At 54.7% G+C, this 20,391-nt stretch overlaps 3 non-coding genes across 3 annotated transcripts; 2 read left to right on the top strand and 1 right to left on the bottom strand.

Annotated features, from left to right (window-relative positions):
* Nucleotides 1-1,316: 1,316 nt before the first annotated feature.
* Nucleotides 1,317-1,389, top strand: TRNAV-AAC. The gene has a single exon. It is a non-coding gene; the product is annotated as a tRNA-Val (tRNA).
* A 1,914-nt stretch (nucleotides 1,390-3,303) lies between these two features.
* TRNAG-UCC lies at nucleotides 3,304-3,375 on the bottom strand. The gene has a single exon. It is a non-coding gene; the product is annotated as a tRNA-Gly (tRNA).
* A 7,475-nt stretch (nucleotides 3,376-10,850) lies between these two features.
* TRNAT-UGU lies at nucleotides 10,851-10,924 on the top strand. Its single transcript has one exon. It is a non-coding gene; the product is annotated as a tRNA-Thr (tRNA).
* Nucleotides 10,925-20,391: the final 9,467 nt, after the last annotated feature.

Below are 20,391 nucleotides of genomic sequence, written 5' to 3'. Positions count from 1 at the left end.
TGGGGAATTTCCTCAGCCATGTATTTCCCCCTGCTCCACGAGTGCTGCTGAGACCGAACACGATGGCCTTCCACTTCTTGTGGGGCAATAGGATGTCCCTACCTAGGAGAAACACTTTCTGCCTGTGACATCCCCAAACAGTTTTAGAAGGACTCTCCTTGACCTTTGTTTTTCCTTTTCAGGACATGGCCTTTCCCAGGAAGGGCCCTTTACTGCCTGGGACTGAAGGTGCTACTGCCTCACCTGTCCACTGGCCTCACAGTCTGGAGGAAGAAAGGCCTCTGGGCCTGCAGCAAAGTGCTGGGTGCTGACTTCTTGAGCAAATGCAGGGCTGGCCAAAGAGGCATGTTCCTACTGAGTCCTCCCTGCCAGAAAAAATTGTCCCCACAGACAGGGGCGGCTCCAGGCCCCAGCACGCCAAGCGCGTGCTTGGGACAGCAAGCCACGGGGGGTGCTCTGCCGGTCGCAGCGAGGGCGGCAGGCAGGCTGCTTTCGGCGGCATGCCTGCGAAGGGTCTGCTGGTCCTGCGACTTCAGCGGACCTCCCGCAGGCAAGCCGCCGAAGGCAACCTGCCTGCCATGCTTGGGGCGGCAAAATGCCTAGAGCTGCCCCTGCCCACAGAGTCCTCCCTGCTGGAAGGCTACAGTAATCAACAGGTGCTGTGCTGATCCCATGGTGTAAGGGCAGCACTCAGGACTTTGAATCCTGCAATCTGAGGTGAAGTCTCAGTGGAATCTGAGAACAATTCCTGTGCCACAAACCCTGCTGGGTCCTCCAAGGCTCTGTCTTGCTTTCTCAAAGGCCATGAAAGCCACTACAAAAGAGGTTTTTTTCCTGCTCATAATAGCTCACCTTTACTGATCACTCTCGTTATAGTGTGTATGGCAACACCCAATTTTTCATATTCTCTGTGTGTGTGTGTGTGTATATATATATATATATATATCTTCTTGCTGTATTTTCCACTGCATGCATCCAATGAAATTGGTTTTAGCCCAGGAAAGCTTATGCTCAATTAAATTTGTTAGTTTCTAAGGTGCCACAAGTACTCCTGTTCTTTTTGCAGATAAATGAATGGAGGTTAAGTCCATGAATGGCTATTAGCCAGGATGGGTAAGGAATGGTATCCCTAGCCTCTGTTTGTCAGAGGGTGGAGATGGATGGCAGGAGAAAGATCACTTGCTCATTACCTGTTAGGTTCAATCCCTCTGGGGCACTGTTGGCAGATAGGTTGTGAGATTGGATGGACCTTTGGTCTGACCCAGTATGGCCATTCTTCTGGTCTTATGAAGGGAGGAGTAATGTACTGGCACAGAGTTTCTGTAGTGTAGCGGTTATCACGTTTGCCTAACACGCAAAAGGTCCTTGGTTCAAAACCAGGCAGAAACATGCTGGCTTAATCTTCCCAGCTCCTCCTGGCCTGTCCCTGCTGTTGTAGGAGCAGCAGTGATTTCTATGCTCAGAAGGTCTGTTATACTTCCCCTGCTCCCACTTTTGTCTCCTCTCCCTCTCTGAATGCCTGTGAAGTGGCTTTTCCCCTCCCGTTCCCCCCTGGAATGCTCGTGGGATGAATGGGCTGGTTGAAGAGCAGAAGAGCTCCCAGGTAGACAAGGCGTCTGGGACTCTAATTAGGCAGCGATCACACACCCAGAGCATGGACACTGCCCAAGGTGGAGGGTGACCAACCAGATGTAGCCAAGTCATCTCTAGTCGCAGGCCATGAGGTGCAGGCCCTTAAAAGGGGAAGGGGCCCTGTGCTCAGGAGAGCACTCACAAGCTTGTACCTCCAGTGAATCCCCTTTGCCCGGACCGCCTGGCCAGTGGTTCTCTGCGTTGTATTTCATTGTGCCTCAGGAAGACTTACCTTCATCACACCGTCCAACACGGTGCTGTGGGAAACTTACCTTGCAGAATCCAGACATCTCCAGTGCTGTGCCTGTCCTGGGAGTGTGAGTGTGCGAGTGCGAGTGTGACACCCCCCCCCCCCCCGCTTATTTTGAGCTTAGCCGTCAGTATTATAAACGTGCTGCTTTCAGCCAAACTCTGGTGGGTCATTAGTCCTCCCTACGCTTACTAGCTGGCTCAATTTCGGGTAACACCTGCGATAACCCCAACCCCTGCATGGCAGAGGGTGGTGAAATGAGCTGGGAAAAAAGCCTTGGCATCAGTAGGGGAAAGCTAGAGGATCTTGGCCAGTCACCTTTTGAAGCCCTGTGGCTTGGTCTCCTCTGCCCTTGGAGGTTGGCCTATGGTGGCCGGCTCTTCTGTGTGACTTGCCAAAGGAGGGAGTGAGGCAGGAATGGGGCAAAAGAGGAAAGTCGAGCTGAGGAAGGCAGGGCAGAAGCTAAGCACCTCAGTGCGGCTAAGTGGGGTTAGTAGAGCACCACCAGTCGTTCTGCAAAGCCTGGGGAGGTGCGGTTGGCTGCTGGGAGGTAGAATCCTGTGCCTGCCTCTTGGCTTCCACGGGATGGCTACTTGCAGCCCAGGAGAAGGACAGTTCTGGGTGAAAGGAAGACGAGCAAAGCTATGGGAGGAAATTTGAGTGTGGGGTGCAGGCTCTGCGCTGGAAGAGGGGGTTGGGGTGCAGGAGGGGTGGCGCTTACCCCGGGCAGTGCAGCTCCCAAAGTGACCGGTAAACCCTGCGTCAGCAGCTCCTAGGTGGGCCGTGCCAGGCAGTCTCCGTGTGCTGCTGCCTGCAGGCACCGCCCCCAGAGCTCCCATTGGCTGCAGTTCCTGGCCAATGGGCGCTGCGGAGTTGGTACTCGGGGCAGGGGCAGTGAATGGAGACACTCCGCCCACCCCAGGGGATGCTGGCACATGCCGGCCATTTCTGGGAGCGGCACGGAGGGACGGAGGCAGAGTGGGCAGGGAGCCACCTCAGTGCTGCTGGCACATCTCTGCACACCCACTGGGAGAGGGGAGCAGAGGGCCTCCATGTGCTGCCTGGGGTAGGGGCAGTGCACAGAGCTGCCTCCCCTCCCGGGTCTATTACAGGAGTGGGTGGGTGGGGTCTTTTGGCCTGCAAGGTGCAGCAGGTCGGACTAGATGATCACATTGGTCCCTTCTGAACTTAAAGGCTCAGAGTCTAAAAGGGAGAGGGAAGTAAAGAATTTAAAAATAAATAAATAAACCAAACGTTGTAATACCAGGATGACTCCACCTGCTCATTGTATAGTCCTGCCCCTTTCTTCCTTCCTTGTGTGTTGAATGACCTGCAGGACATTGATTCTCTCCTTCCATTGCTTAACTGATACAATGTGACTGAAATTAAACCAATTCCCAGGGGAGAAAACATCACATCCCTGCATTGGCTGGGAATCAAACCCAGGTCAACTGCTTGGAAGGGAGCTATGCTCACCACTATACCACCAATGCATCTAGCAGAAGTGCTCCTTATGCTTGCCCAATGAGGCTAGACCAGCATTGAGGAGCTTTTCTGCCTGTTAAAATGTACTGGATGCTCATCAGTTAAAAAAAACCGACCTCCATCTTCACTTGGGTTTGAACCATCAGCCTTTCAATTAGCCACCAAAGTTGTTAATCACAGGGTGTGTCTACACTGCGGGATTATTCCAATTTTACAGAAACTGTTTTTTGCAAACAGATTGTATAAAGTCGAGTGCACGCGGCCACACTAAGCACATTACTTCGGCGGTGTGCGTCCATGTACCGAGGCTAGCGTCGATTTCCAGAGCGTTGCACTGTGGGTAGCTATCCCATAGCTATCCCATACTTCCCACAGTCTCCCCCGCCCATTGGAATTCTGGGTTGAGATCCCAATGCCTGATGGGGCAAAAACAGTGTCGTGAGTGATTCTGGGTAAATGTCGTCACTCAATGCTCCCTTCGTGAAATAAACGGCAGACAATCATTTCGTACCATATTCCCTGGATTGCCCGGGCAGACACCATAGCACGGCAACCATGGAGCCCGTTCAGCCTTTTTTCACTGTCACCGTATGTCTACTGGATGGTGCTGACAGACGCGGTACTGCAGCGCTACACAGCAGCATCCCCTTGCCTTTTGCAAGTTAGCAAAGATGGTTACCAGCCATACCGTCCCGTCTGCTGCTTTGCAAGTTGACAATGACAGTTGCTAGTTATACTGAACCATTTGCTGCTGTCATGGGTGCTCCTGGCCGGCTTCGGTGAGGTTGGCTGGGGGCGTATGGACAAAAATGGGAATGACTCCCCAGGTCATTCTCTTCTTTAAGTTTTGTCTAAAAGGAGAGTCAGTCCTGTCTAGACTATCAGGCAAGCCTACAAAAGAACCAGAGAAGTAAATGGCCGATACAGGTCAGAGCCCCAGACATCCTGCATAAATGATGAGCTGCATGCCATTCTAGGGGGTGCCCATGCAACAACCCCACCCATTGCTTCCCTCCTCCCCCACCCGTCCTGGGCTACTCTGGCAGTTATCCCCCCATTTGTGTGATGAAGTAATAAAGAATGCAGGAATCTGAAACAACACTGACTTTATTGCCTCTGCAAGTAGAGCTCAAAGGGGGCGGGGAGGGCAGCATCCAGCTGCTATGTTATTCCAGGCAGGACTGAATCTCCATTAGACAAAGCTTAAAGAAAAGAATGACCTGGGAGTCATTCCCATTTTTGCCCAGGCGCCCCCGGCCGACCTCACCGAGGCCAGCCAGGAGCACTCACGGGACGACGATGACGGATACCAGTCCTACTGTACCGTCTGCCGTCCGGAAGGGAAGGGAAGGGAAGGGGATGCTGCTGTGTAGCGCTGCAGCACAACATGTGCCAGCAGCATCCAGTAGACATACGGTGACATTGAAAAAAGGTGAGAAATGATTTTTTTCCCTTTGCTTTCACGGGGGGAGGGGGGGCGACGACATATACCCTGAACCACCCGTGACAATGTTTTTGACCCTTCAGGCTTTGGGAACTCAGCCAAGAATTCAAATGGTTTTCGGAGAGTGCGGGAACTGTGGGATAGCTACAGTCGTCAGTCGCCCCTCCCTCCATGAGCATCCATTTCATTCTTTGGCTTTCTGGTAAGCTTATCTCAGCTCCTTAAGTTTCAGCACTGTGTTGAGTCCCTCTTGTGGCCTCTGTCCATCATAGCCTAGGGGATTTTTTCAAATGTTTTGGCATTTTGTCTTTTGGAATGGAGTTCTGATAGAACAGATTCATCTCCCCATACAGAGATCAGCTTCAGTATCTCCCATACGGTCCATGCTGGAGCTCTTTTTTGATTCTGGGACTGCATGGTCACCTGTGCTGATCAGCGCTCCACGCTGGGCAAACAGGAAATGAAATTCAAAAGTTCGGAGGGCTTTTCCTGTCAACCTGGCCAGCGCATCCGACTTCAGATTGCTGTCCAGAGCGGTCACAATGGTGCACTGTGCGATAGCTGAAGGTGCGTATCTTAGATCGATTTCCCCCTGTAGTGTAGGCCAGCCGAGATATCAGTATTAATAACCCTTTATATCGATATAAAGGGCTTCGTTGTGTGGAGGGGTGCAGAGTTAATGTGATTTAATGCTGCTAAATTTGATATAAACTCGTAGTGTTGACCTGGTGAGGCTAATCATCTAGTGGAACAAGCTCCACAAGGGACGTGGTTAATTCTCCATCACTGCCCTGTGTAAATGAAGACCGCAGCTCTTGCTGCAAGACACTTGGTGTGTGGGTGTACCTGTTCCCCCTTCAGAACCTCTGGTACATGGTGCTTCCCTCCTCCCAGTTCAAGATCCCCATCATGTGGGTGCTCCCATCCAGGATCTCTGGTGGGTGTCTCTGTCCCCCACCCCATGAACTAGCTCCCGTGTGTGGTTTCCCCTGCCTGCCACCATCTGGGATCTGTGGGTGTCTCTGTTCCCCTTTTCAAGATCCGTGTTGCTTGGGTGCGACCCTCCCCCCAATTCAGAATCCCCAGCGTGTGGGTGCTCCCATCCCCCCTCCAGGCTCTGTGGGGGGGGGTGTCTGTATAAAAAGAAACCAGGTCTCACTGTCTTGCCCAGGCTACGCTGCAGGGGCTATTCACAGGTGCCATCCCACTACTGATCGGCACAGGAGTTTTGACCTGCTCTGTTTCCAATCTGGGCCGGTTCACCCCTCCTTAGGCAACCTGGGGACCCCGAGCTTCCCTGGGATCACCATATTGATACCAAACTTAGTGCGGACACCTGATCGGCACAGCCCGCTGCAGCCCAAAACTCCTGAGCTCAAGCGATCCGCTGGCTTCAGCCTCCCCAGGAGCTGGGATCACAGGCACCAGCCACGGGGCCCGGCTTGTTTTGCTGCCTGGCAGCTGGAGCTTTAAACTCCACTTGTGAGCTCTGTGCCTTGGCCAGACGGGGACATCCTGGAACTGGATAATGCTTCTGCTTCCCCTGTCCCCGTCTCATGTCGAGCTGCAGGCGCCGCTGTCCTCTCAGGTAAGATCCTGGATGTTTCAGTGCCCCCATCCCCCGTCCAGGAGCCCAGGTGTCCGGGTACCTCTGCCCCCCATACAGAATCCTGGATGTGTTGGTGTCTGTCCCTCTGCAGAGGATCCCAGAGTGTGGATGCCCTTGTCCCCCCCTATAACATCCTGGGTGTGTGGGTGCCACTCTCCCCCCAGTAGATCTCTGGTGGGTGGGTCCCCAGGCTGTGAGTGCTCCCATCCCCCGATACAGGCTGTGGTGGGGGGGGTATAACTGGCTCTCCCTGTCCTGCCCAGGCGGTGGTACAGCAGCTGTTCACAGGGGCAGCAACCCCACTGTCACCCTGCAGCTTTAACCTGCTCCAGGGGTGACCTGCTTCACCCTCCTGTGGGAGCCCGGGGACCCCGAACTTCCCAGAATCACCTGATTGACTCCAACCTTAGCACAGACACCGGCTCAGCATGGCAGGGTGCAGCCCTGAGCCCTGACAATCAGCTTCCCTCCGCCTCCTGCTGCACAGCGAGGATCCCACGCAAGAGGCTTCGTGCCCAGTTTGTTCAGGAGCGTCCCAGGCTCCAGCTGTAAACTCTGCTCGTCAGTTCTAGTCTTTGGCCACACGGGGGCGGCACTAACGGTCCCATCTAAACGCTGTTTGCGTTCGGCCCTTCGGATCGCAGATTGTAACCCGCGGGCAGATCTCTGAGTGCAGCCAAATCCCTCCCCAAACTGAACATTGAAGCAGCAGCTCCCATTGGAAAGATCAGGATTTTTGCCTTTAAAAACAAGAGAAATGTCTCCAGCGAGAGACTGAAGAAGCTCAATTGATTTCATTGACTGGCGGTTAAGAGGCGATTTAATCTTTGTTTTAAATACGTTTTACAAATTCCCAGAGGGGGGAATATGTGATTTGAAGGGTTCTTTAATTCACCAGACAAAGACTGAACAAGACCCCATTGGCTCGCAGTCGATGTCAGAAAATCCCAACTGGAAATGACCATTGTTTAACCGTGAGGCTAATTATCTAGTGGCACAAGCGCCGCAAGGGAGGTGGTAACTTCCCCACCACTTGCAGTTTGTAAATCAAGACCGCAGCTCTTGCTGCAAGACACCTGGTGTGTGGGTGTCCCTGTTCCGCGTTTCGGGATCCCTGGTACATGGTGCCTCCCTCCCACCAGTTCAGGATCCCCACAATGGGAGCTCCCATCCCCCCATACAGGCTCTGCGGGGGAGGGGGGTGTATAAAAAGAGACCGTGTCTCACTGTCTTGTCCAGGCTACGCTGCAGGGGCTACTCACAGGCGCGACCCCACTACTGATCAGCACGGGAGTTTTGACCTGCTCCGTTTCCGACCTGGGCCAGTTCCCCCCTCCTTAGGCAACCTGGGGACCCCAAGCTTCCCCGGGATCCCCATATTGATGCTGAACTTAGTGCGGACACCCGATCGGCACAGCCCCCTGACCAGGCCAGAGAGAGCAGCAGGTTTCCCCTATTGTTTCCCACTCTTGTTTTCTTGACTAGTTTCTCCTCTGCACCAACTTGCTCTTTTGGTTTATGAGCCTGGCTAGCTCAGTTGGCAGAACATCAGGCTTTTAATCTGAGGGTCCAGGGTTCCAGTCCCTCATCAGGTAATAAACTATTCACCAAGATCTTCAGCTGTCTTGCTGGAGTCCTCTTTGATGTTACTTTTTCTCTTCAGGATTTGCCCTTTCCTCAGAAGGGCCTTTTTGTGTGTGGGTTTGAAGGGGCAACTTCCTGACAGCCCCTCTGTCCTTGCAGCCTGGAGGAATAAAGGTCTCTGGGCATAGAGCATGTTCCTTCCCTGCACACACACACACACACAGAATACCCCTAAGGAATTAGAATCACCTGCTGCCTTCCCCTGTCCTGCTGGATCCCCAAACGAGAATGCTCTTCAGCCTAAACCCATGTCCCCTCTTTTCCCAGTGCCCCTCAGTCCCAACCCTCAGTCCCTCCTATGCTCACTGCTCCTCACTCCCAACCAGAGCCTGCTCCTCTTCACCCTTCTCCTCTGTCCCAACCCACAGGCCCCTTCTCCTCATGCTGCTCCTCAATCCCAATCCACGGCTCCCTCCTTCCCTCCAGCAGCAGGTGCTTCAGACCCCCTCAGGAAGATTTTCTTGCAAGGTTTCGTGTACGAGTCTGCATGTGGATTTTACAGTATGTTGGAAATATGTTGGGTTGCTTGCCGAAATGATCACTTTTGGCTGGTGTTGGATTCCCAGTCTCCTTGTTATAGGCAGACCCCGATTGAGGGACTCACCCTCAATTCAATAGCACTTGCTAGGCAGGGGACAGGGGTTCCAAAGCCAAGTGGGCTGGGGTTTGGGTCTCAATAGTAAAATTTAGGTGTTAGACCAACTTTAGGACAGGGTGGCTGTAGAGGGATGCGTGAGTCCCTAGACAACAGAGTGAGTACGGTGCCTTCTTATTTTCCCCCTTTTCCACCCAGGCTGGCAGGTGAACTGTACAGAGGCACCTCTGGGCTTGCACTGACTAAGGACAACAGCTGTGAGTGGGGTTCAGGGTGTGGGGGGGGGCTCATGTTAAAGGACTTTTGGTTGCTGGACTTACGAACTGCAGGGAGAAGGACACTGCCCAGCTTATTTGGGGGTGGGACTTTCCCTTGTGGTTTAGGTTTATGTGTTGGGGCTGCTGACATGACTTCTGCTAACCCTGGGCTTACATTGCAGTGTAGACATACCCTGAGAGGGCATCTATACTGTGATAAAATATGTGTGGCCCAGCTGGCCAGGATGATCTGATTTGGGCTCCTGGGGCTCAGACTGGAGCCCAGGCTCGGAGACCCTCACCCCTCGTGGGGTCTTGGAGGCTGGGCTCAAGCCCAAGTGTCTACACTGTAATTTTACAACCCTGCAGCACAAGCCCCACAAGGCTCAATCAACTGACCCAGGGTTTGAGAATAGTGACTTGGGTGTGTTAATGGCAGTGTAGACATAATGCTAGGCTATGTCCACACTGCAATGAAACACCCAGCGCTGTCCCGTGCCAGTGCAGGCTACCAGGCTAGGGCCATGGGGTGGTAAATTTGCACTGTAGACATCTCGGCTCAGGCTCAATACCGGGCTCTGGACCCCACAAGGTTGGGAGGGAGTTTAGCAAGCAAAAAAGGTAACATGGCAGTGGGGTATTACCCTGGACTCGACGGCATTTCTCCATTGGTCTGTCTGCTTTGGGGCAGGGACAATAACACCTCCTGCTGCATTCGTTATTTCAAAGGGCGGTTTAGGATTTTCATTCTCACACATGGTGCACAAAGCAGGACTCAACCGTCAGTGCAAACTAAATTAGTCACTCACAGATTCTGGCAGCCACAATGAGCATTTGGTGTGAGAGCCCAGACCTGCCCCTGTCCCAGAGGGAGGGGGGTTTATCTGTGTTGGGCTGGACCACTGACCTATCAGCTCTTAACTCTCAGACTTTCAGTAATTCTGTTATCAGTATAATTTAAACAGCCATACTGGGCTGGACCAAAGGCCCATTTAGTTCTCTGACAGTAACCAATACCAGGTGCCCCAAGAGATACTCAACAAGGCACCACTGGGAGTTGAACCCAGGATCTCCTGTTTACAAGGCAGGTGCTTTAGCCAGCTAAACCATAGTGCCTGCTTGTGGCTAAAACCCAGTGTCTGCCCACACCTGACTCCCTGCCATCCCCACTGGGGCCTGAAAAGCTTTGCGTGTGTTGGATTCTGCAAAGGAGAGGAGCAGGTGAGGTTTTCCTTGCAAGGTGTGTGTGTGTGTGTGTGTGTGTGTGTGTGTGTGTGTGTGTGTGTGTGTGTGTGTGTGTGTGTGTGTGTGTGTGTGTGTGTGTGTGTGTGTGTGTGTGTGTGTGTGTGTGTGTGTGTGTGTGTGTGTGTGTGTAAATCTTTGTCCAGGTCTGCACTACAAAGTTATTTCAGCCCTCGCTCGGCAGCTTGTGGCTGGTGCACACACTGCAATGCCACGTCTGGTGACAAAATTGCCCTGTTTTGGTGACAAAATAAAACCACCTCGACGAGAGGCCTAGAGCTTTGTGCAGCAAACTTAAAGTGACAAATTGTCAGTGTAAATGCTGCTGGTCATTATATCACCATAACTGGTCTCCACCAGTATCCCACAATGCCCGCCGTGAACTCACCTGCCCTGCATTCCTGCTATAGAGGCCGGACCTCTCTCCTTTCATAGCTCCAGAAAGTTCTGACAGCTGAACTGCTATCTACACTGGGATTAGGTTGATAGAACTGCATTGCCAGCCTGGTGTAATTACACCAACCTAATTTCATAGTGTAGACCTGTCCAAAGAATCACACACACACCTGGGGAGCAAAACTTCACCTGCTCCTCTGCTTTACAGAAGCCAAACACGAGCAACACTTGTCAGGGCCCAGTGGGGATTGGCAGAGAGTCAGGTGGGGGCAGACACACTGCTTTAAATAACAGCAGGTACCATGGCTTGGCTGGTTAAAGCACTTGTTTTGTAAACAAGAGATCCTGGGTTCAACTCCCAGTGGTACTTTGAGGAGTGGCTTTTGGGGCACCTGGTATTGGCTACTGTCAGAAGACAAGATTCAGAGCTGGAAGGACCTATGGTTTAAATTACACTCGCAGGCACTGATAAAGAATTACTGAAAGTTTGGGTGTTAAGAGCTGATAGGTCAGTGGTCCACTCCCCTCAATGTGGTTTTAGCTGGAAACACACCTGGAGGACAAAGACTGAACTGAACTGATTCAGAAATCAGAAGAGAATAATAACAATAATACTTTCAAACCAAAGTCCCCAACCAGACTAGTATTGGTTTTTCAGTTTGGGGAATTTTGTTTTCTCAGTCAGACCTTGCCAAGGGAAGCAGGGAGAAAATGTTTGAGTTGCCTCCTTCAGAACAGTTTGGCCTAGACACTAGCTCTGGTTCACTGCTCTGGCCTTGCTCGGGTTGAGGGTATTTTAATAATTTGGGCAGGTCCCAGGGTGTTTGGAGGAGATGACGAGGATGTTACCTTTTGAGATATAAATTAAGAAATACAGGACTAGAGAATTTTTCTTTTTTTAAGAAATCTGGGATTTAGACATTTTATTTAAAGCAAGGGAGTTCTCAGTTTCTGAGAAGGTTTTTGTTTGCAAGAAGCAACATCATATCAAACAGGGACATGGTTGTCTACAAAGGAGGAGTAATGACCAAATGCATCCAATAAGGATGGGATTGGAACCCATGCATACAGAGCACAATGGACTAGCAGCCCATCACCTTAACCACTCAGCCACCTCATCAGAACTATCAATGAAAAGACAGGAGGAGAAATTTAATGTCAGCAGAGAGAGGGACAATAAGGAGTTTTTATATACTAAGTGGAAGCTGGGGGAATGACTTCAGGAACAGACCGTGTTTGCATAGACACACCTACTCTGCCTAGGTATGCAGCATGATGGAGCCACTTTCCCAAAATGACCAGTTTTGGCTGGTGGCGGGTTACAAATCACTTTAGGATTGAGTGGAATGAAATGTTATTATCCTTCCTGCATGAGTGAAGGGCAGCAGAACATACCTAGTCAGTCCTGATGGAGGGGTGGGTGGGTGAGGAATAGCTTTTATTGGACTTTGTAGAAGTGATTGAGAACGTCATCCTAAAACAGTGGTCCCCAAACATTTCACACTGTGCCCTCTTATCCAGTTGGGGGAGGGCAAAACCAGAGCTTGAAGGATTCAGCCCTGGGTGGTGGAGCTCAGACTTTTGGCTTCAGCCCCAGGCACCAACAAGTCTAATGCCAGCCCTGGCGACCCCATTAAAACAGGGTTATGACCCACTTTGGGGTCCTGACTCACAGTTTGAGAACCACTGCTCTATGCTGATGGGAGAGAGTTTTCCTGTGGGTGTAGTTAATCCACTTCTCAAGAGGTGGCAGCTATGTCAGTGGGAAAAGCTATATCGGTGGGTGTGCAAGCTGTGGTGTTTGCCACATTTAAGAAGTTTAATCAAACCCCATTTTTAAAACAACCTGTGGTCTGGGAATGGCAAAGGACCTCAATGAAGCAGGGTCTGTCCTTCAAAGTCTTGGAGCTCATGAGTCCATGGTCATGGGGGTATAGCTTAGTGGTACAGTGCTTGATGGTAGATCAAGTGGTCTTTGATTCAAGCCCCCTATATTCTCTTATAACCTTCTTCTTTTTTTTTAAAAAAAAAAGGAAAACATTTTCATCCGAAGAAGTGGGTATTCACCCACGAAAGCTCATGCTGCAAAAATGTCTGTTAGTCTATAAGGTGCCACAGGATTCTTTGCTGCATTTTCATTTCCATTCTTCATTATGTTCAGGAGCTCCACTATACAGGGGTGCTTAATATGGATGTAAACACTCAGCATTTCACTGTCCAAATGCACAAAAACCTAGCAAAGCTGTCCATCAGCTAAAATCAGTTTCAATCCTCTGTCAATTTATGTTTTCATCAATTAAAAAAGGTATCATATGAATGTACATTTGCAGATCCCTCTTCTCCAGGAGCTATGTTGTGCAGAAGAACAAGAGCCACATCCAGCTACAGTTCAGGAGTCTGATGACCAAAGAGCCAATAAATGTTCTGAGGGCTGGAGAAAAATGCCTTCTAGGGAGCTATTGAACGAGCTCAACCTGTTTCGCTTATCAAAAGAAGATTGAAAGGTGACTTCATTGAAGTGTTGAAGGGCTTTCATTGAGAGAATAGATTGGGTATTAATGGGCTCTTGAATCTAGCAGAGAAAGGCATAACAAGACCCAGTGGCTGGAAGGTGAAAAGAGACAAATTCATATTACAACTAAGGCACAAATATTCAACAGCCAGGATGATTCACCACAGGAACAATCTACCAAGGAAAGTGGTGGATTCGCCATCTCCTGATGTCATTTCATGAAGACTAGATGCCTTTCTGGAATGTGTTTGCCCCAAAAGTAGCTATTGTGTCATACAGGAGGCCTGTGATATGCAGGGGGTCAGATTAGATGCTCTAATGGTCTCTTCTGGCCATAAAGTCGACTAATTTCTGAAAAACTGAGTGTAGCATTGGGAGCAGCGTCTGATGTTTTCCTGTCTAGCCAGCTTGCTTCCTAGAACGAACGCTCCTTGAGTGGGGTGATCCACAAGGAGTAGCTCAAACCTCCAAAGTGCCTGGCCAGGGGCAGGACATTAGCACAGCAAGGGAGGGGTGTGGCAGTGACATCACAAAGGCCTTTTGCAGGACCTCAGACTATTGGTCAAAGGTGGTGGGGAGGTGGTGACCTCACAGAGAGATGCTGACATCAGCCAGGCAGGACAGGGGCGAGGGGCTAGGGAAACCTTAGAGACCCCTGTGGCTTTGCTTCAGCAAGTCTCCTTCTCCAGGTCTCTCTTTGAGGACTGAGAGAGTATTCGGGTTCACGGACGTGAGTGCCAGGAGGAACCTCTTTCGAGTTTTCTCCTTCCCTTTTAGTGATTTTACTAGAAAACAGCCGTCCCTGTTTAGAAGGTAAGAGCCTCCTCGAGGTTTGAAACCTGTTCAGTCTGATCCATCTGGTGACTGTTGAATTCTAGGGATGGAAACCACGAGCTTAAGGAGGCAGAATTTTATTCCGCACCTGGGATTTTGTCCCTTAAAATCACTGGGGATATTAGGGTTTGTCCTTTTTGTTTCACCTTTTCCTCCATCCCTCCCTCCCTCCTTTCTCTTCATCTCTTGCTTCTTTTGTCCTTTCTCCTGTTCCCCTCCCAAAACCAGGAGCAGTGTTGGGGTGTGTTTGGGGCTGGGGCAGAAGAGGGGGATGGGCGGCATCGGGGGAGGGGTAGCTCGGGGGTGTGTTTGGGGGCGGGGGTAGAGAGGGGGAGGGGCGGCACTGGGGTAGGGGGAGCTCGGGGGGGTGTTGGGGGCGGGGGAGGAGGGGGATGGGAGGCACGGGGGAAAGGGAGCTCGGGGAGGGAGGGGGCAGGGAGGGGGAGGGGCGGCACTGGGGGCGGGGGAGCTCGGGGGGGTGATGGGGCGGGGGCTGAGGAGGGGGAGGGGTGGCACTGGGGGAGGAGGAGCTCGGGGGGGTGTTGGGGGCGGGGGAAGAGAGGGGGAGGGGCGGCAGTGGGGGAGGGGGTGCTCGGGGAGGGTGTATGGGGCAGGGGCAGAGAGGGGGAGGGGCTGCACTGGGGGAGGGGGAGCTCGGGGGGGTGTTGGGGGCGGGGCAGGGAGGGGGAGGGGCGGCACGGGGGGCGGGGGAGCTCGGGGGGGTGATGGGGCGGGGGCTGAGGAGGGGGAGGGGTGGCACTGGGGGAGGGGGAGCTCGGGGGGGGTTGGGGGCGGGGGCAGAGAGGGGGAGGGGCGGCACTGGGGGAGGAGGAGCTCGGGGGGGTGTTGGGGGGCGGGGGCAGAGAGGGGGAGGGGCGGCAGTGGGGGAGGGGGAGCTCGGGGGGGTGGTTGGGGCAGGGGCAGACAGGGGGATGGGCGGAAGTGGGGGAGGTGGGAGCTCGGGGGGGTGTTGGGGGCGGGGGAGGAGGGGGAGGGGCGGCACCGGGGGAGGGGGAGCTCGGGGGGGTGTTGGGGGAGGAAGCAGAAGAGGGGGATGGGCGGCAGTGGGGGAGGGGGAGCTCGGGGGGGGGGTTGGGGGCGGGGGCAGAGAGGGGGAGGGGCGGCAGTGGGGGAGGGGGAGCTCGGGGGGGGTTGGGGGCGGGGGCAGAGTGGGGGAGGGGCGGCACTGGGGGAGGGGGAGCTCGGGGGGGTGGGTTGGGGCTGCTCAGGAGCCGCCTCGCGAACGCCTCAAGGCCACGTGACGCCCTCTCGGAAACTCCGCCTCTCCCGAGACAGCCAATAGGAAGAGGAGGCAGAGCCCTGACCAATGGGAGCGCAAGAAGAAACCTTTTCCCCCCCCCCCCAGTTTCAGTGCGAGGTTGGGGGCTGCACTGACCAGACCCCCCAGCAGGGGGGCTTCCAGCCGGGGGGGTCCCTGCAGCCTGGTGCCATTCACAGGGAGACCCGCAATAGCCTGACCCCCCCACCCCTGTCCGAGCTCCCCCTCCAGCTCTGCCGGTGCCCCTCACTCCCGACCTGCAGCCCCTCCTATCCCAATCGTGATCTCCAGACCCACAGCTCTGCTGGTGCCCCTCACTCCCGACCCGCAGGCCCTTAGGCGTCCACCAGCTCTGCCGGTGCCCCTCACTCCCGACCCGCAGCCCCTGCTTTCCCAGTCCTGACCTCCAGACTCACAGCTCTGCTGGTGCCCCTCACTCCCGACCCATAGCCCCCTAGTCTCCCTCCAGCTCTGCCGGTGCCCCTCACTCCCGACCCGCAGCCCCTGCTATCCCAGTCCTGACTCCAGACTCACAGTTCTGCTGCTGCCCCCTACTCCCGACCCGCAGCCCCTCCTATCCCAATCCTGATCTCCAGATCCACAGCTCTGCTGGTGCCCCTCACTCCCGACCTGCAGCGACTGGGCTTCCCGCTGAGCTCCCCAGTCACTGTGCTGCCGGTGCCCCTCACTCCCGACCCGCAGCCCCTGCTTTCCCAGTCCTGACCTCCAGACTCACAGCTCTGCTGGTGCCCCTCACTCCTGACCCACAGACCCCTGGGCTTCCTTCAGCTCTACCGGTGCCCCTCACTCCTGACCCGCAGCCCCCTGGGTTCCCCCCAGCTCTAGTGGTGCCCCTCACTCCTGACCCACAGCCCCCTGGATTTCCCACTGAGCTCCCCAGTTACTGCGCTGCCAGTGCCCCTCACTCCTGACCCGCAGCCCCTACTATCCCAGTCCTGACCTCCAGACTCACAGCTCTGCTGCTGCCCCTCACTCCCGACCCGCAGCCCCTCCTATCCCAATCCTGATCTCCACACCCAGAGCTCTGCTGGTGCCCCTCACTCCCGACCCACAGCCCCCTGGATTCCTCGCTGAGCTTCCCAGTTACTGCGCTGCTGGTGCCCCTCACTCCCGACCCGCAGCCCCTTAGGTGTCCACCAGCTCTGACGGTGCCCCTCACTCCCTACCCGCAGACCCCTGGGCTTCCTTCAGCTCTACCGGTGCCCCTCACTCCTGACCCGCAGCCCCCTGGGTTCCACCCAGCTCTAGTGGTGCCCCTCACTCCTGACCCGCAGCCCCTGCTATCCCAGTCCTGACCTCCAGACTCACAGTTCTGCTGCTGCCCCTCACTCCCGACCCGCAGCCCCTGCTATCCCAGTCCTGACCTCCAGACTCTCAGCTCTGCTGGTGCCCCTCACTCCCGACCCGCATGGGTCACCCCTGGAGCAGGTTAAAGCTGCAGGTTGACAGTGAGGTTGCTGCCCCTGTGAACAGCTGCTGTAGCACTGCATGGGCAGGACAGGGAGACCCAGTTATACCCCCCCCCCGCCCCAGCCTGTATCGGGGGATGGGAGCACTCACACCCTGGGGACCCTGAGTTGGGACGGAGGGAGGCCCCCATGCACCAGGGATGCTGTAAGGGCGAACAGGGGCACTCACCCACGCACCCGAGATCTTCTAGGGTGGGAGAGTGGCACCCACACACTCAGGATCTTGTTGGGGGGGACAAGGGCATCCACACTCCGGGATCCTCTGCAGAGGGACGGACACCCACACATCCAAGATTCTGTATGGGGGCCAGAGGTACCCGGACACCTGGGCTCCTGGACGGGGGATGGGTGGCACCGAAACCTCCGGGATCTTACATCAGAGGACAGCGGCACCTGCAGCTCGACATGAGACGTGGGCTGGGGGAGCAGGAGCATTTCCCAGTTCCAGGCTGTCCTCGTCTGGCCAAGGCACAGAGCTCACAAGCAGAGTTTAAAGCTCGAGCTGCCAGATAGCAAAACAAGCCGGGCTCCGGGGCTGGTGCCTGTGATCCCAGCTCCTGGGGAGGCTGAGGCCGGCGGATCGCTTGAGCTCAGGAGTTTTGGGCTGCAGCAGGCTGTGTCGATCCGGTGTCCGCACTAAGTTCGGCATCAATATGGTGATCCCGGGGAAGCTTGGGGTCCCCAGGTTGCCTAAGGAGGGGTGAACCGGCCCAGGTCGGAAACGGAGCAGGTCAAAACTCCCGTGCTGATCAGTAGTGGGATTGCACCTGTGAATAGCCCCTGCAGCGTAGCCTGGGCAAGACAGTGAGACATGGTCTCTTTTTATACAGACACCCCCCGCAGAGCCTGGAGGGGGGGATGGGAGCACCCACACGCTGGGGATTCTGACTTGGGGGGAGGGACGCACCCAAGCAACACGGATCTTGAAAAGGGGAACAGAGACACCCACAGATCCCGGCTGGGGGCAGGCAGGGGAAACCACACACTGGAGCTAGTTCATGGGATGGGGGACAGAGACACCCACCAGAGATCCTGGATGGGAGCACCCACATGATGGGGATCTTGAACTGGGAGGAGGGAAGCACCATGTCCCTCACTGTTAAAAAATGGTAATTTCCAGTTGGTGTTTTGTGACATTGACTGCAAACTAATGGGGTTGTGTTCAACCTTTGTCTGGTGAATTAAAGAACCCTTTAAAATCAGATATTCCCCCCTCTGGGAATTTTTAAAACTGTGTATTTAAAATCAGTGACTAAATCCCCTCTTAACCTCCAGTCAATTAAATCAATTGAGTTTCTTCAATCTCTCGCTGTAGACAGAAGAGACCAATGCACATTTTCCTTGTTTTTAAAGGCAAAAATCCTGATCTTTCCAAGGGGATCTTCTGCTTCAACTGTCAGTTTGGGGAAGGATTTGGCTTCCTGGGCTATAATCTGCCCGCTGGGTTATAATCTGCGGTTTGAAGGGTCAAATTTAGATGAGGCTGTTAGTGCTGCCCCCGTGTGGCCGGAGATGGGAGCTCACAAGCAGAGTTGAAAGCTGGAGCTGGAACGGACCTGGCTGGACACGTGGGGCACAAAGGCTCTCGCGTGGGATCCTCGCTGTGCAGCAGGAGGCGGAGGGAAGCCGGTTATCAGGGGTCAGGGCTGCACCCTGCCATGCTGAGCCGGTGTCTGTGTTGAGCTCGGCATCAATCAGGTGATTCTGGCAGTTCGGGGTCCCCGGGCTCCCACAGGAGGGTGAAGCAGGTCACCCCTGGAGCAGGTTAAAGCTGCAGGTTGACAGTGGGGTTGCTGCCCCTGTGAACAGCTGCTGTAGCACCGCCTGGGCAGGACAGGGAGAGCCAGTTATACCCCCCCCCCAGCCTGTATCGGGGGATGGGAGCACTCACACCCTGGGGACCCACCCACCAGAGATCTGCTGGGGGGGAGAGTGGCACCCACACACCCAGGATCTTGTAGGGGGGGGACAAGGGCATCCACACTCCGGGATCCTCTGCAGAGGGACGGACACCCCCACATCCAGGATTCTGTATGGGGGCAGAGGTACCCGGACACCTGGGCGGGGGAAGGGGGCACCGAAACAGCCGGGATCTTACCTGGGAGGACAGCGGTGCCTGCACCCCGACATGAGACGGGGGCGGGGGAGCAGGAGCATTATCCAGTTCCAGGCTGTCCCTGTCTGGCCAAGGCACAGAGCTCACAAGCAGAGTTTAAAGCTCCAGCTGCCAGGCTGCAAAATAAGCTGGGCCCTGTGGCTGGTGCCTGTGATCCCAGCTCCTGGGGAGGCTGAGGCTGGCGGATCGCTTGAGCTCAGGAGTTCTGGGCTGCAGGGGGCTGTGCCGATCGGGTGTCCGCACTAAGTTTGGCATCAATATGGTGATCCCGGGGAAGCTTGGGGTCTCCAGGTTGCCTAAGGAGGGGTGAACCGGCCCAGGTCGGAAACAGAGCGGGTCAAAACTCCTGTGCTGATCAGTAGTGGGATTGCACCTGTGAATAGCCCTTGCAGTGTAGCCTGGGCAAGACAGTGAGACACAGTCTCTTTTTAGACACCCCTACTCCACAGAGCCTGGATGGGGGGATGGGAGCACCCACACACTGGGGATTCTGACTTGGGGGGAGGGACGCCCCCTGCCACACAGATCTTGAAAAGGGGAACAGCGACACCCACACACCACAGAGCCTGGATGGGGGCAGGGGAACCACACACGGGAGCTAGTTCATGGGGTGAGGGACACACCCATATGCTCCATTGCACCATTCTTAATGAGAAGAACAGGGGCATCCGCACAACACGGATCCTTAACGAGCTGGGGGAAACCCACACACTCCACTATTAACCAGCAGGGACAGGGGCACCAGACACCCCCAGTAGCATGGAGAACCCCCACATCCACCGGATCCCTCATGGGGGTAAGACAGAGGGGATTATAATGGAGCCCAGCGCACCCATGCACCAGGGACTGTTAAGGGTTGAAGGGACAGGGACACCCACACACACTGAGATCACGGCCTTGGAGGAACGCAAACCCTCCACAGAAGGACCTGGTCTGTTCCATGATGGCAGCCCAGCCTGGATGAGTCAAAGTCTCTTTTTATACAGCCACGCCCCAGAGATCCTGACTAGGGGGAGAGAGACACCCACCCACCAGAGATCCTTCATGGTCTAGGGTGCACCCACACACCAGGGATTCTTATGGGTGGGAGGAATGGAGACAGCCAGACACACTGAGATCACCTCCTCCCAGGAGCCTGGGCCAGACAGGGAGACACAGTCCCCCTTTACATATCTGCCAGACAACCTTCCTCCCACCCCCTCCACACAATGTTCTTATCTGGAGGTGAAGCCAGGGAAACCACATGGAGGATTCTTATCTGGGGAACTGGGGGGACCCACTTACCACCAGAGATTCTTAAGGGCAGGAGGAACAGGGACTCCCACCTCTGCAGCATGGGGGTGGGTCGCCTGCTGGGATCATCTGGGCATATTTCACCTCGTCAGTTCCCTGCCATTGCCTTGGGGGCCCCTTGTTCGCTGCCTCTGGCACCCAGTTTAGCCTCCTTCCTGAGGGCTGAAACGCTTTGATCTGTCTAATGTCTGTGGGATCAATACGTGTCATGGTGTAATTCTGTGTTATTCGGGGGTCAGACTATCTGAGCTAATGGCCCCTTCTGCCCTTAAACGCCATGAAAACATTTCCCTGGTTTCTCCTTGCGCCTGAC

This window comes from Mauremys mutica, unplaced genomic scaffold (assembly GCF_020497125.1).
Source record: "Mauremys mutica isolate MM-2020 ecotype Southern unplaced genomic scaffold, ASM2049712v1 Super-Scaffold_100186, whole genome shotgun sequence".
Lineage (NCBI taxonomy): Eukaryota > Metazoa > Chordata > Testudines > Geoemydidae > Mauremys > Mauremys mutica.
The sequence above is the reverse complement of the archived record's forward strand: the minus strand, read 5'-3'. Positions and strand labels throughout refer to the sequence as shown.